General features: G+C 44.1%; 1 long non-coding RNA gene across 1 annotated transcript; it reads right to left on the reverse strand.

The window, feature by feature from the left end:
- Nucleotides 1–638: 638 nt before the first annotated feature.
- Nucleotides 639–14,220, reverse strand: LOC310898308. The gene is made up of 3 exons (XR_014583186.1): nucleotides 11,928–14,220; nucleotides 2,716–11,844; nucleotides 639–1,869 (listed from the first exon to the last, which is right to left on the reverse strand). It is a non-coding gene; the product is annotated as an uncharacterized lncRNA (long non-coding RNA).
- Nucleotides 14,221–14,255: the final 35 nt, after the last annotated feature.

Genomic DNA, 14,255 nt, shown 5'->3' on the forward strand with positions numbered 1-14,255 from the left:
TTTACTATATTTAAGGACTAGCATGTTGATTGAACTTCTAGTATTTGGGGAATTATTAGTGAGCTCAAACACCTAATATTTAATGTATAGTTTTTAAGAGACATGAACAGACGTACAGAGATGCAGCTCATATCTGGTCTGTACTGCCTGGAGTTAAGGGATCTAGCTTACAGAAATCCCAGTCAAGATTTTCAGAAGCAAGTAAAAATAGTGAGTGCTCTGTTTTGGGATACCCTACTCAAAATGGAGATACCTGGTGTTCAAACTCTATCCAATTCCAGCCATCCGAATATTAGATATGAACTAACTTTCAAAATATTTTAAGCCAGGCATCCAAAATGACTATTTTTGATTTTTTTTTCTTGACTGTAAGAAGGCTTACTTGAATTCTTAATTTGACTTAAAAGTAAAGTTGAAGACAGAATAAAACTCTGGTTTTCAAAAATACTTAATTTTTATTTTAGACACTCTCATGTTTTAAAATAATGAAGACACTTTAATATTTTGGAGTGCAAGTTTAGGAGGTGTTGTAAAATCATCTTCCTTCTACAGCATTGTCCAGGCACAAGTTATTTATCACTGCAGGAAAGTAAATGAGTAGACCATTTAGACAAATCACGCTTAGGTTTTGAAGTTACACTGAATGGGGGGTGTTGCTTTTCATTCTTCCTGCTGCAACTGCCAGGTGGCTTTTGGTTTGGGAAAAGGATGTGTGCCAACATGTTCACAATAAGGTGCATTAAAGGATGAGGCGCCGCAGGAAACCAGAGACCCTCAAAAATATGCATTGTTAGCACCACAATTAACCTGTGTTTCCTTGCGATAGTTGTCACTTTAAAGCCCAGACCAAAAAAAAAAAAAAAAAGAAAAACTTTCTCAAACCATTGCCTAATGATATCTAACCCCCAGTTATCTTCACTTCCCAAACTGCACAAGTATGTTTCATTTTTTTATGACTATTTTGACTTCTATTAGATAGAAAGCCCTAAAATTATAGATTTGAATGAAGTTTAAATGAAGAACAGTCTACTTCCAAATACATAACACGATCTAAAGGAAGAAGCTCAGTTTGTTTCCCAGTGCAGAGGCAGACTGCAGCAGAAGGTATTTTTATCCTAAGCATATTAGTACAGCAATGACAGAGCTCCCCCCAGAAAAACAATATGAACCCTTACTGTCTTTAAAGTATAACGTGCTTAGCCATATCCCAGTCTGGAAGGAGGAGTGGGTAGGAAACAAATTTCCCTTTCACAGCAAAGTTTCACAACCATGAATTTGATTTCTCTCTCTCTCTCTTTTTTTTTTTTTTTTTTTGTCTCTGAGGTCCAAAATAACACCTTGCCAATAAATTGTGTCTGTATGGCAGATCTTCTGAAGGGGGTGGAAGCAGCCCACCACAGCCTATGGACTGGGCTTCATGCACAGACCTTCATCCTGCCTGCAGACCATGGCAGCACCAGGGTGGCTCAGCCCCAGAGAAGGATATCACACGGTCAGGGGGCTTGGAGTAAATGAGGACTTTCTCCTCAAGGAAAGGCCCTCTCAAAGATCTGCAGCATGCTAAGCCTATTCACAGAGAATAACACTTTTTATTCTGGAAGCAGCCTGTGTTATTTCTTGAGAAGTAAGGTGCTACCACGCATAAACAAGGTAGCAGGGTGGTTTTTTTTTTTTTTCCTGTGTAAGCGGTTGCTGAGGCTGAGCTGTGAGCTGGTTCACCTGGAAACTATTGCCTGGGTGCGAGCCAGGTGTCTATTTTGGGTCCCTCCACAGGCAGGAGTGGCATGGAGTCAAGCCATCCACTTGTCTCAGGCAGCCAAAACCTTGCCCTGTCCTCTGGAAGGGCAAAGAGCAGGAGCAGCACAACAACTGAAAGGAAAAAATAAATGAAAACTTATTTTCCCCCCCATATAATTTCAAGCTTGCTACTTCAGTTTTTGTTATCAATTCCCACTGATGACTGGGAAGGCAATCAAAAGATTGGAGAAGATGTATGCAAAAAAATCACCCCGCAGTCTGACCAACTGCTGAAAGGTTCCAAATGTGGAGGTTTCAAAGGAGATTTAGCCAACTGTTACATTTACAGTCACCGAAGAAAAAATTACCTTCTATGCTTTGACATGTGTTAATATCTTTTTGAATGCTAAGCCTTGTATTACTAAGTTGTATTTGAAGCTTTTTGCATTAGAACAACAGTGGTGTACGGTAACATGCCTTCCATGGATGGTGAAAGAATGACATTGTATCCTATTGTGTCTTTACATTGTATTCTAAACAAAGATATTTTCCTGTGTTAGCGTAAAATCTAAATATTTTGGAAAACTATATATTTTTAGCCTTAAAATTGCTATAGATGTTTCTCCTACCGGCTCTCTTGTTCCTTTTGTCTTCTTTTGTGCTTTTATAAGATATCTCCAGTACTTGACATTTATACTTATGCCTTTTTGCAAACTTGATTTATTATTATAACTGAAAGATAATTGGTGCTACCTTATGAAATAGATCCTACATTTATATTTTAAGACCTTTTTTTTCTGCCAATGTTAACAAAATATATTTAGTGAAGATACAAATGAATAACACTGAAAAAAATATATTTATATTACAACTCTCTCCAAAACAACAAAAACTGAGGAATAAGGTCTTTCACAAAATACAAAATAACCGGTGAGGACAAGATAAATAAATAAATAAATAAATAAAAATAAAAGGTACCGGGAGGAATTCAGCAGTGACCTTTGAGAGCTGCGTATTCAAGAGAAATCCAAAACCATGTGGCAAAGCTGCTGATCCAAAGTTGAAAAAATTAGGGTTTTAAGGCATCTGTGGGGGACAGCAGCCCTGTGACACCACAGGGACGAGTCCTTCTGCTGATGAGCCCATGGGCCTTGCAGGATGTCCCCTTCCTCACAGAAGGGTCTTCCCCGGCTTGGTGGTCCCCAGCTGGGGTGGGCGCTCTCCTCAGCTGTGGGGTGGAGGCAGCATCTCAGCACCTGGGTCCTTGGTGGCATCTGCTGAGACCCAAAGCAGCAAACGCATGGACCAGCCACTGGCCAAGGACTAACTTAAGGCAGTGAGCAGAGTGGTTTTCACAGCTTGCATTCAAAAATGAGACCGAACCAAATATGTCTGGAGAAAATCATTTGACTGGAAGGAGGAAATGAGCTCATGCATCTTCAGTTAAGCCATCACTGTAGTGATGGGATGTTCCCTGGATCCAGTTCTGAGGTAAGAAAAGCATTGGCATTTCCATGGGATATTTCTTCAAGGGACACACAAATAATTTTGTAACTCCTAAGAAATAATTCTAGGAGAATTTATATAGCAACACTTGCTTAAGAGCTAAGTGTTGGAGCTCATGCACTGAAAACAGAATTCAGAAGTTCGCAAGTAACAGGAAAGGAAGCTGCTGTTCAAAAACAAGCTATCTGTGCGTTGAGAAGTACACACTCAATGTACTAATGCCATGGGTGAGCACTAACTGCATATTCTGAATTTCTGTGTGTAACTCTGTGAGAAGTCATGCATACAGGTTTTTTGCATTAAGCAAGGAAACGTTAGAGTAGCACCTAAAACAAGCCACTAAATATAAAAGAATAATTGTTTTTGAATAGACTGTGAAAAAAATTAAGCCATGTGGAACCTGTGTGTAATCTTCTTACTTTTATGCACATTTTGTTCCAACTGCAAAGCAAGATGCCAAGGTCACCTGCCAACAAGAGGAAGGTCTAGAGCTAGAGAAAGCTAGAGCTGAATGAGAGGAGTCCTAGCCAACCTCATGAGCAAACGAGTGTACAAGTCATTACAAAAAGATCACGTGTGTGCATGTGTGCAAAATTTTGCTGAGTGAATGGTGTTATATATAAATATATACGTACGCTGCACGCAGCTGGCACGTTGGTTGTTCTACAGTCAGTCCCCAAAGTATGTACACAAATGTGAACTTGCAAGTTTGTGCGGGACATGAATTCTTCACGGTATGAGAAGACAGGATGAGAGTTGTGTTCACCTGCACCAGTCATCCACCAAGCCAGCACTACCCACAAAATCAAGTCAGCAATATCAGTTCAACCCAGATTAAACTAAAAGGCCTAATTGTAAAGCTGCCAATGTAAACAAAAAAACCCAAACAATTGAATATGGAATGCCTGGTTCTGTGTGCAAAATCATCTGCCTTGAGGGGATCCAGGATTTCTGTGTAAAAACAATAGTGCTAAAACTATCTAACCACATCTCTCGCAGCAAGGCTGATGCCTTCACAAGCGGGGCGCTTTGCATCAAAAAATATTGCAGCTGCTAACAGGGTTGATTTGCCCTGGACTTTGGGGCAGAAGGGGAAAACTATATAGAGAGCTGTGCAAACCATTTTCCTGTGCTTATTCTTGATCTCAAAGCACAGCAAATTGTTACCTGTTACAAAGTTGAAGATCCAGATGGGAGCAATGCTATAAACACGATGTCTGTGGCTGATGGTATTGCTCAAGAAGAGCTATTTAGACTTGTTCAGAAATGCTTCTGACAGTGTTAAAATGATGAGAGAGAGAAAAAGTTCACTAAACTCCTCTCCCATCATTGTTGCCATCAGTGGGGCTGATAGTAATTGTAGGAAATTAGTTCCAAAAAGCAGCTGCAAACATGAGCACAGCCTCAAGCTATCAGAGTTAATTCTGAGCGTTATTTTTCTCTGGAGAGGAATGCCCAGTCTCCCAGGAAACCAAGTTTGGATACATCCTCCTCTTGCCTTTCATATATTGTGTCAATACGTATTTATAATTGTACTTTCTTCATGTGGGGTCGGAATACACATTAACTCCTGTCTGCAGCTTTTTTTTTTTTACAGTCACTGGAAACACAAGTTTCAATTTTCCCTGGTTTTGATTTATGATTAAGATATTTCTCCTCAGCAGTGGTTCATGTACTGTCACTTTCTAACAGGAGAGCACTAGGGAACTTCCAACTTTGAAATTAATTACAGGAATAAAGCCTTCTTTGCATATTTTCTAATTATCCCTTTCTTTGTTAATGCCAAATAATGCCTTTAGCATCTTCCTGGAAAAAGTCTCATTGACCCTGCTTTGTGATTATGGTGCTTTAATCTCCCATCTGTGCTGTGAAAGCTACGGGTTTCCCATTTAAAATGCAAAAACCTCCAGAATTAAAACCATTAGCAGAAATAATAAAAAGATTAAAAAGCTGCACAGGTACCTGATGTGGGCCATATGCAAGGCAGCTTTATCCAGTCACGGGTGAAGGAGCAAAGACCAGAGGTGACGTGACTTTTATTCTGATATGATCACAGCTGACAACTTTAAATTTTGCAGATACTGAGAAAATTTGCAAGCAGCACACAGGGTCCATCTGTGAGAGGGCTTGACAGGAGACGGGCAACAACCTCGGACCAGAACCATCAGGACTGCAGGGTCAGCCGGAGGCACCCTTGGGTGCCAGCCCCGACGGGGAGCCGGGGATTAATGCAGCTCAGCTCTTGCACCCACCTCATCGACAGAGCATCCCCAACTCCTGCCCAGAGTGTGATCCTGCATTTACACGTAATTCAGTCACCGTCCAGCCATCCGGTGCCTCGTGGGAGAGGCCAGCCGGAGCAGGGCCACTCTGCCAACATTATGAAACTCACAGAAAAGTGCGGGCATGTGGTTTTTGCCGCAAGGACCGCATGTCAGACCTTGCTCTTTTTTTTTTTTCTTTTTTTTTTTTTTTTTTCCAGTTCAGTTTTGGCTCCAAAGCATGCTGTTCTTGTAGTTTGTTCTCATGATCCCTTGAGTCATGCTATGGTGCTATGAGCTGTTTGCAGAGGAGTTGGCAAATAGCTCCCGCTTGCACTCCCTGTGTGATTTAACCGTTACGAGTCATTGAGGGGCATGACATTCACGTGGGTTAGTAACTGGGAGGCCCTGAAACACTGGCACAAGCCTGGAGGGTGATGAACTGTAATGTAAAGAGAGTCAAAAAGGTACACTGGATGTTGAACTAAATACACTTGAGCATGCAGTGGCTTTCTCAGCCCTCCCTTAAAATGGACAAATTGGCTTTCCATTGATTCCTTGATAATTTTTCCTCTTGCAACATCAGGTAAGGCTTCCTATGAAAAAGAAGAAAAAAATAATAAAAACTTCTCTTTTTTTTGGTAATTTCTTGAGGGTCTTGATGTCTCTTGGGATTTCTTCAAAGAAGATCAACAGAAACCAATGAATGCATTCCTTATAATGCCTAAAATGAACAACAGTGAGGCCCCAGTCCAGGCCTGATCCACTTCTTTAAAATTAGGTTGGCCTGCACTCTTCATTTATTTACTTCCTCAGCAGCCCAAGGGGATATACTTAGTGTGTGAAGTGAAGCACGTGCCCTTGCAAGAGAAGATTTTGTGTCATTAAAAGGAAAAATGTAATACTGCAAATGAAGAAACAACTCATTAGAATTGCATTTATCTCTCCACGAATGCCAGCTAAAAGTGTTTTTTTTTTTTTTTTTTTTTAATATATACCTATATTTTTGGCTTCTAAATATATGCTGCTACCAACAAAGAGCCCACAAGTAACCTGTGAGATAATCCATTGTTTTAGGGTGCATTTGCAGCTTGTTATAGAGATATCTGAGGAATATACAAACAAAGGAGATGTGGGGGGGGGGGGAGAAGGAGGTGGAGGATATCTGGGAACAATCCCAATTTATGAGCAGCTCAAAGAACAATGGGGCTGAGGACACGATTCTCATCCCTGTCCTCGACAACTTCCCACTAAGAAATGCTCTTCCTTGCAGATGGTTCCACCACAAGCAACAGCTCAGGATCAAAGACCACCCTCCACCCTTGAAACAGATTTCTATTAAAGTTGGTTTTAACAAAATGAGCTCTGGATAAAATTTCAGTTCGTAAAATTACAGGAGATTTTTTTGGTTGGATTCTGTTCATATTTCCATGCTTTTCTATCCACATTTTGCTATAAGCAATAAGTTATGGTCAACTTCTTTTATCTCGGTAAAATTTTGTCTTCCCGGATTAGAAGAAAAAAAAAAGTTGGATGTTTGTTGTAAAACACTGTCAGGAATTCCCCAAGCCAATCCTCTTTTGCTTCTGTCTTGGATCTTTGAGGCACACAGTATTGCTTTTGGAGTGGTGGTAGTTTGAGTGTTGCAGCTCTGAGGAAAGCATGGCTCTGTCTGAACCGCTGGAGGCAAAGACGGTCTAAGGAGGCAGCTGCATGGTTGCACAGCAAGGAGTTGATGGTCAGTTTGACCTCCTAGGAACTGGAACTATCCAAGCCAACAGGAAACTGTTTTTTTACAGCACAGCTAAAAATTGCAAGATGTTCCTAAAGATCAGTAGCTGTTCTGTGAATTCACTCTACAGAATTGAACAAGTAGTCGGCAGCTGAAACAGCCTCTGAAAGTTTTCACTCAGTTGCTGGCTGCCTCCCCTCACCAGCTATCTTCCTGACTGAGGTTAAATAAGGACAAGCCTTTAAAACTCTAGTATTTTAAAACTAGTTACCTTATTTTTTGCTGATTTGGCATCTATTTCCATGGAAACAGAAGCAAGAACTAGAAGCCAGCAGCTGAAGTTGGCTACACCACTGCTCTTGGCTTGTTCTACTTCCATTTCCATGGAAACTGATGTAAGATCACTGCAAACAAGGCAAAGTTTGCTTCTTTCTTTTTTTTTTAGATTAACTCTTCCTTGGTTTTCTCTTTCCAGATGCCTTTGGTGCCAGAACTGCAGATAGAAAGTCACTGGGAATGCAAGCAAGAGCAGCCCACCTACCCTGGTGAATCTGTGCATACATGCAGGTGTGTGCAAGCAACGCGTGTGCATGTGCATGCACTCCATTTTCTGACAGGGATCATCAAATTACTCACTGATTTACTTCAAGGATGCTGAAAGTCACAATAAAATAGATAACATACAGGAGAGTTAACAGAGAGGGGAGAAGAGCAGCTGATCATGTCCCTTTGTTGACAGGACACCCTTCTTTGTTGTTTCCTGCATTGGGTGTCCAGGATGGAGGCGAGCACTGAGTCCTGGAGCAGCCTGGCCATGCCTCTCACAGAGGCATCTTGCCTGCAAGGGGCTCCACGAGGATCAGCTCTGCCACCTCTGCTGGTGCCCTGGGCACCCCACCTAGCGTGAAGGCTGCGGTGTCACGTGGGCGTTTCACAGGGAAAATGGCAAGTGGGAAAACAGAGACGGGAGCAGCAAAAGCAGCAGCAGAAGGAAGGAGTGCATGACATTGGAGGGTTAAAATGCAGGTTTGCTCCCTGTGGATGGTAAAAGAAGAAGTAAAAAAGAGGCCATGGAGCAAAGTAACTCAATGAGAAGAAATGGCACTTCCTTCCTAATTGCTTTCTAGGAGTTTTCTAGACTATTTCTCCTCCGATGCCATATATGGTCCCAGTCTTGGCTAGAAACCTATTGAAATTCAGATTTGAATATACCTTTTTCTCTTTTTCTCCTCCTAGTCTGCCAGGGTATAGGAGGACATGTCAGAAGCCTTTAAGGGTGCCTGATAACATAGGCAATTTAACGTGCAGCCAAAGCGTTAGGGACTAAGTTACAAAGTTTGTACAGGCTGGGGTTGAGCATGGCTCATGGAGCATGAGCTATTCAGATATGCTTTGAGCTAATGACTGAACCTGATCCGAGATTAAGTCACGGTTAGGGAATTGATTCACTTACCCTGCTTCATTAACAGAGGTTTTGGTACCGATCCCAGAAAATCTGAATCCTGACACATAAACCCCAATGTAGTAAAGCACTGAATCACATACTTGAGTCTCCATAAGCCCAAACAAATATAATGTATGTGTATGCTCAATTGCTCCACACTCTCAAGAGCCACAGATACCAACGCTTACATGACAAAAAGTCTTTCCAACTTGTAACAGTCTGCTTGGGCTTTGGGGGAGTCTCTGTCATTCAATTGCTCTTATGAAATACAAGGAGGAAGCTGGTGGGACAAAATGGCTAAAGAGAAGGGAGGTGGCCTAGGTCACACCTCCAGCTACCAAAACATCAACACACCCAATTTGTTGACAGAAGAGAATAGAAGCCAGGCTTTTAAGAGAGAGGTGAAAAACACAAGGAAAATCGATACTTTTTCATGTCTTGATTTGTTTCTCCTTCCAGTTACACCTCCAGATTAGCCAGATTTTATGAACCTGTTAATTTTTGCACCAGTGCACGTCAGCACCTGATCTGTACCAGCTCAGATCCTGCCAAACCAGGAACTGAATATCAAAAAGGGTTAATGCATACAGGAAAAGTGTCTTTACTTTCATGGCCTGCAAATGGCAATTGCATGGTGACAAAAACATCCAAGACTAGTGGATTGTATCCTTTGGTACATAGAAGCAATAAAGTTTACTGCCTAAAGTGCATATGTAGTGTTTGTACTATATACATTGATATTCATAAGTTGAGTTCAATTCATAATTTGTTTTCCTCTTCGTAACACTGGGTATTGGTCAAGACCACTCCCAAGGCTAGTCAAAGCAGTCTTCATGTATTTCTCATTCACATCTCCTTGCATTCAGACAGCTGGAGTAATACAGCTGATGAAAAATACAGATAAATGTATTCCCACTCAAAAAAAAATTTAAAAAAAAAATCAGAGACTCCAATCTGCCAAACAGAAACCAAGTGGGGCCAAGCAATCAGTATCAACAAGGAAATAATGTGGTTTGACAAGGTTAGCACCCTGCCACTGGATCAGGCATCTGCCATGTTTTATTCTTTCACTGGTTACTGTTGTAGTTTTTTCTTTTCCCAGTGAACTAGTTCAGAAGGAATCCTTTCATACCCATATTTTAAATGTCTTTCACTTTGGTCTTGGAAATGAAGCTGTTATGAAGCCACGGTTCATTAGCCAGCCCATTCCAGGAGTGTCTGCTTGCCATGCCACTTTTATTTCAGATGACTCTGTTTTGTCCTGCATCTGCCTCACAGATGAATTTGATAGAAAATCTGAGGTTATGATACCAAAAAGTCTGCATTATTTTTAATCCTTTTAGCTTCTGGGACACAGACTCAATAGCATCTCTCCAAGAAAAATATTGCGGGTAGGTCTTTCTCTTCTGGAAAACTGCATGACATGAAAATGTTTCTCATTTTCTCTTGGAAGAGGATCCTTTTAATTTATGTATTTCGCCTGGGAGGGATCTTTTGTTTCGCTGCTGCAGCACTGCCAAAGGAAATCACGCCTCACGTGTGCCACCACTTCAGCTGCAGGCACGTGTGCTCGGGCTCCGTGTAAGGCACCACATGGTTGAACGTGCTCCAGCCCCTGGGCTGGGGTGTGCAAGGCCACCACCAGCGGAGGACAAGTGCTCCTTGACAAGGAGCTTTGTTCCCTTTCCAGGCAGCTCCTCCTCGCCTCTTCCCTGCATGGGTAGTTCAGGGAGTGACCAGCACCACCCAACCCCGGCCAAGGGGTCTGGTCTGCAGCCAATTTTTTTTTTCCACCGTCATTTTCCCTTAGGCTCAAGCTCCCTGAATCTCTTTTTCTGCCTGCGGACACCAATGCGCCAAAATCCGGGATCCTTTTCCACACTTTTTGCTGCTCGGCCTGATCTCCCCTAAATGCCCCAGACAGCACAGTAGCTGATAGCATTTGGTGGCCTTTCGTGCTGACATTTCAGCCTCTCACAAACAAGAACTGCCCTTATCTGCTGGCTACAGAGCCCGAGGCTTTTCTTGTAGCTGACTTTTTCTTCCAGCTGCCTACCAGTGTGCAGAGGCAGAGATTTCCGAACAGCAGGCTTCCTCTTCTGCAGCAGCAGAACGGAGCCGGGGAGAATCAAACCAATACTGTAGATACAGAGCAGCAGCTGTTTTCTTATATTATTCATAAAATAGATTATTGATGATTCTGATGAATTATATCTAGGCTTATCAAACAATAGGCACTATTTCCTGGTGCGGCAAAGAAAGGGTCACATTTTTGTTTGTGTTTTATTATCTTCATTGATACAAAATGTAGAAAAATCCATACGCTCATGACGTCAAATCTTCTCGTGGTGAATGGAAGTGAAAACGCACTCTACCCACTCAGCCCTGGTGTTCGACGCCACCCACACCTCAGTGGCCACTTTTTCTGCCTTCATTTACAGTGTGGGCAGTGGCTTTGGTTTGCTTGCTTTCTTCTCCTCCTCTCCCCCTCTCTTTTATCTTTCAGAAGAAAAAGGGAAAGAAACAGGGCTGGAAGAGCAAGAGCGTAGAACAGAAGTTGTCCATTTCCAGTCCAACTGGAACAAAAATTTTGTGCTGCAGATCACTTCAAAACAGATGTTTCTTTCATAATCACGAAAATGCAGAAAAAGGAAATGATCACATCCTTCCAAATATTATGAGCTTTGTAGCATTCAAAAAAGATGTATTTTTTCATTTTGAAAGAATTGAAAATGTGTCAAGCCGTCCTAGCTATTAATCCACACATCCAGCCTGAACTGGGATGGAAACGATAAGCGGCTCGATATCAAGTCCGTACTGGTTGCTCGGCAATAGCTTAACGATTATCCTGGATGTGATTAATGAAAACCTCTATTAAGAACAGCCCTGCTGCACCACACCCTGCGCTGACCTCCACCCCGTCCTGCGCCGCCGCTCGGTGCAACCGCCAAGGTCTTGCCGAGGCCCTGAGAGCGGCACAACCTACTGAGGACCTCAGGAAGAGCAGGAGCCTCTCCCCTTCCAGCAGAAGTTTGATTTTTTTTTCCTACGTTTTTCTCTTTCCCATGTGGCAGAGCGATGCAGCCGTCCTGCATCCCACCAGGCAATGCTCTGTTGCTGAGCAACCCCGTGCTTGCTGAGAGGGCTCTTTTGCGGCGGCAAACCTGGTGAGGGAATGGTGAGGAAAACGAGGTGAGGTGGCACCCAAAACCCACTTCCCGGGTGGTCCCAGCAGCCAGGTCCTTACCAGCACATGGAGGACCCTGATGGGGACATCAGCCAGGGAACAACGATGGGGCCGCATCTCCTGCTCCTCTGCGCCCATCCCGTTCTGAAGGAGTAAGCAGCCATGACCCAAAACTTATTGGTCAGCCAATTAATTAGGTCACAAGGTTTCCTGGTCTGCAAAGCCATCTCCGGTTTCACTCGGGTGAAGCTGGGCAAGGGATGGGGGTGGAAAGAGGCGGCGGTGAACAGGTGGGTTGCGTTGGTGGATTGGGTGGAGACTGGCTGTGTGCATTTCACCCCATCAGTACTTGGGGAAAACACCAGTTTTAGGCACACCAGCAAATATATGTCACTGTATAGGAGACCCTATCTCAAACTGCTTCGTAGGGTCTGCAGGAGGTGCAACAGCCCAGCATTGCTCCTGGCTCTGTGCATTTTGGCCCATGCTTTGCCACAGGCTGCCATGATCCGGGCCATGATCTGGGCTCTCTGAAACTCATCCCTACCTCTCCAAACACACCAGCATCGGGGTCTGCAGTGACTGGGCTTTTCAGGGGCCCTGCAAGGAAAATCCAGCCTGCTACTTTTACCTGGCACAGGCAGAGGATCTACAAGACAGCCGTGCAACCTCAACACCTACATGCCATGTTATCAGGAGGGCAGGAAAAAAGCTCTTTCAAGGAGAGGTTTCTTTCAAAGATGCAGCTCTTGTCTCAACATACAGCAAGCTGCAGTTTCCTGGCTGCCATTTTAGGCTAGCTCCAAGGTATGTGCACTAATTTTTAAGCTTTGTTTTCAAGGCTGTTTCCTATGCACATCATCTGTACTCAGGGACAGCCCAGGTTGAGCAAATCTTCTTGAGGAAACAAGGAGCAACTTGTCTTGGGGGCAAGTGCAAATGCCAGTGACAATCTCCTGATGTGACTATGGTGAGCCAGTTCCCACTCCTTGAGTAAAGAGTTATTTTTTATAACACTACAAGGTGATGCAGGTGTGATGCACCAGAGGAAAGTATAATTGTGCATTATGGAGTCCTAAATCAAGCAACAGTGCAAGAACACCACGGCCTTCAAGACACTGTGAATAGAAAAGAAACTCTGCTGTCCATCTAATGTTTTTTTTGGGCCAGAGTACTGGCATGCCTGGTGCTTGCTGTGGGAAAGGCCATGTGCTGAAGTCCTCCCCTTTTCTGTGGGTCACTGTGGGGCAGGGCAGGCCGGGGCTCCTGCGCTGAGCCAGCAGCCAAGAGTCGGTTTGCTGCTCGTAAAACTCAGTGGAAAATTGAAGACCGAAGGCAGGCAATTAGAATATTAAGAAACTGAAGGGTATGTTTTTTATATATTACGTAGTGAAGATGAAGACAGATCGCTGGTGTTTAATTTTGGTAACATCCAGGGAATAGCGGGGTAAGAGCAGTGCTAAGCTGGCCGGTGATGCAGAGCTGCTGGCAGGGAGCAGTGGAAAGGGACGATTCCTGCAGTGGGATCAGGAGCAACGACCCAGCAACAGGAAAGGCCAGGGAAGAGGATAAACTGCTGGATGTGGGTGTTTGGCTCTGGTGTGGCTGCTCTCACCAGCGGATTTCAAAGAGCTTTGCACCAGAATACAAGGCCAGACGTGGATGTGGCGCAATGCAGAGCTGCGTGCTGGATGCACTCGCTCGTGTCCCAGAACAGCATGGCCCCTTTCGTCTGCAGTGCTGGCAGGGTGCCCTGCATCACCTGCCCTCTCAGCAGGGCTCGTCAGCCCTGCCTGGCTGTTCTGTGCCCTGCAGACAAACCCTGAATGTCACCATCTCCCTTTTGCTCAAAGGGATGCACGGGGAGATGAAGCAACTTCCCACAGGCTGCAGAGCCAAAGGGAGATCCCAGATCTCCCAGATGCCTCAATTAATGACTGTCTGTGCTTCAAAGAGCTGCCCTCCCTTCCTGCCTCGTGCTGGCAGGGTCATCCTCCTTCACAGCCCCTCCAAAAAGTGGGAGTGACATGGCCACAGGGGTGAGCTGGGTGTTGCAGACAGCACCAGGCTACCCTACTGTCCACAGCAGGAGACAGACCATGCAATCGGTTTTAAGCAGCACCTCTGTCAAGAGGTGACTCCTCCAGGCAGCACTTTTGATGCTTCTCTGAGGGGAAACTGAGCCTAGCAAGCAACCGAGGAGCCCAGGGATGTGGCTCTGGGAATAACGCACCGTGAGGGGCTGGGCTTCTGGCTGAGTGTGCATTCCTGCCACACTGCTATTCCTCCCAAATGAGCTTTTACCAAGTGTCCCGCACATGCCCTCTGCTCCAGCGGCAGGATATCCTTCATTTGTCTGCACAAAGCGCAGATGAGCACCTCTTGGCG

Source organism: Anser anser (assembly GCF_964211835.1).
Source record: "Anser anser genome assembly, chromosome: 1".
NCBI lineage: Eukaryota > Metazoa > Chordata > Aves > Anseriformes > Anatidae > Anser > Anser anser.